Genomic DNA, 5,099 nt, shown 5'->3' on the forward strand with positions numbered 1-5,099 from the left:
GGAATACTGTTGTTAAAAGCGGCGTTAAACCAAACTCACTCACTCACTCAAAACTGTCAATAAGGCTGTCATTGTTTACATTTTCTGTGCCTCAGCAGACAGGTTACAAAGCAAGATGACAACCCCGATCTATGATGTGGTTCAACATTAACCTGTAGATACACTGGGATTGAGCCTGCTGGTACGATGTGATTACCAATGGAACTAGAGTATGGCTGAACGGCCGCGTTTTAGGGTGCAGGCAAGACGCTTTTACGGCTGCAAACAAGTCGGCTCCTTTGACATCAGGAATCTGCATGATTTGACCTGTCAATTTGAAGTTATCACCGATTTAACGCAAACGTGTGAAAGAAAATTATTATGACAGTTGTGGCCCAGAAACAATGATTTGTTTGTGATTTTCCTAATTGTGCATGTTCTGAAATGATCTTCTCATCAAGTTTGATAAGTTGCTATGATCAAGTGTAATCCCTTTGAACCTCCTCGCCAATTCAACGGAGAGGGTCTTCCTCCCGCGCACGATCTCCAGTGAAACCCCCATGAGTTGTTCTGCTATCCCTAATACAATGGAATTGTCGAGGACTTCTGAACAATCTAATGACCATCAGCTTGGGTGTAACCAGCCAGTGTCCCAAAACACATGTATCACAGGACACACGTTTCGCTCTCGTGATCTATCGTTATAACACAACATTGCATAACCATAATCTGATACACAACAGGTTTTGCTTCAACATATTGTATTTCGGTTCCATATATATATATATATATATATATATATATATATATATATATTTATATATATATATATTTATATATATTTATATATATATACAACTGTATATCAACTTTATATCAACTGTGAAAACACACGGTGTTGTTTATGTAAGAGGTGACTAACGGGATCGGGTGGTCAGGCTCGCTGACTTGGTTGATGCATGGTATCGTATCCCTCCCAATTGCGTGGATCGATGCGCATCATATAGTTAGAGTTGGATTAATTATAGAGTATTGCCGTAAACCGGAACGTGATAGTCCAACAGCTAATTAGGGCCATAAAATAATGAATTAGTTTTCGCAATGTTTGTCGACTTATGGTCTCTGTTGATTTTTCGCATTTTTACTGAAGGACACAATAACACACTTTTGCATTGGAGTGTATAGTAACAAATATATAGTGTATATATTTACATACAAATAACACCTCCTGAAATCCAACTGGAATTCATTCTGATTCCGTCAATATCTTCACCAGACATAAACTTCAACATAAGCCCAATTTCAACCAGATTTATTGAAGCGGACTTAAAATAGACCTGTTACCGCTGAGACGACGTTCATGACTGATCACGTGGTCCTCACTGGTCCACTCTGGGTGAGGTGAAATAGGGTTTAACGTCGCGTCCAAGATGATTGCACTTATATAGCGACGTGCATGCACGTGTATGTGTGTGGCTGCTTGTACTAGTCCGGACTGATGCCGATTTATAGTGCTAGCTCACTGAGATACCATGCCGCAGTATAACATGAATACCCCACTCAGACACGGTATACTGACTCCGAGCCGACCAGTCCTTGTTTTAGCCCCTTAATGCCGAGCGCCAGACAGGGTAACAACAAGTACCATCTTTTAACGTCTTTTGGTATGACGCAGTCGGGGATCGAACCCCGATCGCGACCTTCCGCTCTCCGGGTGGACGCTCTTCCATTAGACCACGGTGGCGGTCTTGGTCCACACTGGGAATCCATCCATTTTAACAGGAGCTACCACATCCCGGGTGTACCTCCGTTACAGCAGGACATCACCCACTCTCAGCAGACGTCTATTACAGGGGGAGATCACCCACTCTCAGTAGACATCTGTTACAGTAGGAGATCACTCACTCTCAGTAGACATCTATCACAGGGGAGATCACCCACTCTCAGTAGACATCTGTTACAGTAGGAGATCACCCACTCTCAGTAGACATCTATTACAGTAGGAGATCACTCACTCTCAGTAGACATCTATTACAGGGGAGATCACCCACTCTCAGTAGACATCTATTACAGCAGAAGATCACCCACTCTCAGTAGACATCTATTACAGGGGGAGATCACCCACTCTCAGTAGACATCTATTACAGGGGAGATCACCCACTCTCAGCAGACGTCTATTACAGCAGGAGATCACCCACTCTCAGTAGACATCTATTACAGTAGGAGATCACCCACTCTCAGTAGACATCTATTACAGCAGGAGATCACCCACTCTCAGTAGACATCTATTACAGCAGAAGATCACCCACTCTCAGTAGACATCTATTACAGGGGGAGATCACCCACACTCAGTAGACATCTATTACAGGGGAGATCACCCACTCTCAGCAGACGTCTATTACAGCAGGAGATCACTCACTTTCAGCAGCAGACGTCTATTACAGCAGGAGATCACCCACTCTCAGCAGACGTCTATTACAGCAGGAGGTCACCCATTCTTAGTAGACATCTATTACAGCAGATCACCCACTCTCAGTAGACATCTATCACAGTAGGAGATCACCCACTCTCAGTGGACATCTATTACAGCAGGAGCTCACCCACTCTCAGTAGACATCTATTACAGCAGGAGATCACCCACTCTCAGTAGACATCTATCACAGGAGGAGATCACCCATTCTCAGTAGACATCTATTACAGCAGGAGATCACCAACTCTCAGTAGACATCTATACAGCAGGAGATCTCCCACTCTCAGCAGACATCTATTGCAGCAGGAGATCACCCACTCTCAGTAGACATCTATCACAGTAGGAGATCACCCACTCTCAGTAGACATCTCTTACAGCAGGAGATCACCCACTCTCAGTAGACATCTATCACAGGAGGAGATCACCCACTCTCAGTAGACATCTATTACAGCAGGAGATCACCAACTCTCAGTAGACATCTATTACAGCAGGAGATCTCCCACTCTCAGCAGACATCTATTGCAGCAGGAGATCACCCACTCTCAGTAGACATCTATCACAGTAGGAGATCACCCACTCTCAGTAGACATCTATTACAGCAGGAGATCACCCACTCTCAGTAGACATCTCTTACAGCAGGAGATCACCCACTCTCAGTAGACATATATCACAGGAGGTGATCACCCACTCTCAGTAGACATCTATTACAGCAGGTGATCACCCACTCTCAGTAAACATCTATTCAACAGGAGATCCCCCACTCTCAGCAGACATCTATTGCAGCAGGAGATCACCCACTCTCAGTAGAGATCTATCACAGCAGGAGATCACCCACTCTCAGTAGACATCTATTACAGCAGGAGATCACAAACTCTCAGTAGACATCTATCACAGGAGGAGATCACCCACTCTCAGTAGACATCTATTACAGCAGGAGATCACCCACTCTCAGCAGACATCTATCACAGTAGGAGATCACCCACTCTCAGCAGACATCTATTACAGCAGGAGATCACTCACTACCAGCAGACATCTATTACAGCAGGAGATCACCCACTCTCAGTAGACATCTATTACAGGAGGCGATCACCCACTCTCAGCAGCAGACGTCTATTACAGCAGGAGATCACAAACTCTCAGCAGCAGACGTCTATTACAGCAGGAGATCACCCACTCTCAGTAGACATCTATCACAGCAGGAGATCACCCACTCTCAGTAGACATCTATCACAGGAGGAGATCACCCACTATCAGTAGACATCTATTACAGCAGGACATCACCCACTCTCAGTAGACATCTATTACAGGGGAGATCACCCACTCTCAGCAGCAGACGTCTATTACAGCAGGAGGTCAACCACTCTCAGAGACATCTATTACAGCAGGAGATCACCCACTCTCAGTAGACACCTATTACAGGGGGAGATCAACCACTCTCAGTAGACATCTATTACAGCAGGAGATCACCCACTCTCAGTAGACATCTATCACAGGAGGAGATCACCCACTCTCAGTAGACATCTATTACAGGAGGCGATCACCCACTCTCAGCAGACGTCTATTACAGCAGGAGATCACCCACTCTCAGTAGACATCTATTACAGGAGGCGATCACCCACTCTCAGCAGACGTCTATTACAGCAGGAGATCACCCACTCTCAGAGACATCTATTACAGCAGGAGATCACCCACTCTCAGTAGACATCTATTGCAGCAGGAGATCACCCACTCTCAGTAGACATCTATCACAGTAGGAGATCACCCACTCTCAGTAGACATCTATTACAGCAGGAGATCACCTACTCTCAGTAGACATCTATTACAGCAGGAGATCTCCCACTCTCAGCAGACATCTATTGCAGCAGGGGATCACCCACTCTCAGTAGACATCTATCACAGCAGAAGATCACCCACTCTCAGTAGACATCTATTACAGCAGGAGATCACCCATTCTCAGTAGACATCTATTACAGCAGGAGATCACAAACTCTCAGTAGACATCTATCACAGGAGGAGATCACCCACTCTCAGTAGACATCTATTACAGCAGGAGATCACCCACTCTCAGTAAACATCTATTACAGCAGGAGATCACCTATCCGGGGTAGAATATTAGAATCTATTATATATATATATATATACACACACAAATGTATATCGACTTTGATAACACACGGTTGTGTTTATCAAACTACTTTCTGCATGTACAAATTATGTAGATTTCTCTTGAAGAGTTAGAAGGTTAGTAGATGTCTTCAGCAACCCATGCTTGCCGTGAAAGGCGACTTTCCATGCCGTAGAAGGCGACTAACGGGATCGGGTGGTCAGGGTCGCCGACTTGGTTGATGCGTGCCACCGAATCCCAATTACGTAGATCGACGTTCATGATATAAATCGCTGGATTGTCTGGTTGAGACTCGATTATTGACACGCCACCGTCATATAGCTGGAATATTACTGAGTGCGCCGTTAAACAACAAACAAACAATATAACAGAGGATTACCCTATCACAGAAGACATCCATTACAGGACATCACCTATGCACGGTGTACATCACTGACGAACATCTGACCATCTTGACCCAACCCTTTTCCATCCTATTCTCCAGCTTCACGCCACTGGCGTCCCCGATTTTGACAACAAGATAGA

The sequence above is a fragment of the Haliotis rufescens genome, unplaced genomic scaffold (genome assembly GCF_023055435.1).
Source record: "Haliotis rufescens isolate VD_foot unplaced genomic scaffold, xgHalRufe1.0.p SCAF_72, whole genome shotgun sequence".
Lineage (NCBI taxonomy): Eukaryota > Metazoa > Mollusca > Gastropoda > Lepetellida > Haliotidae > Haliotis > Haliotis rufescens.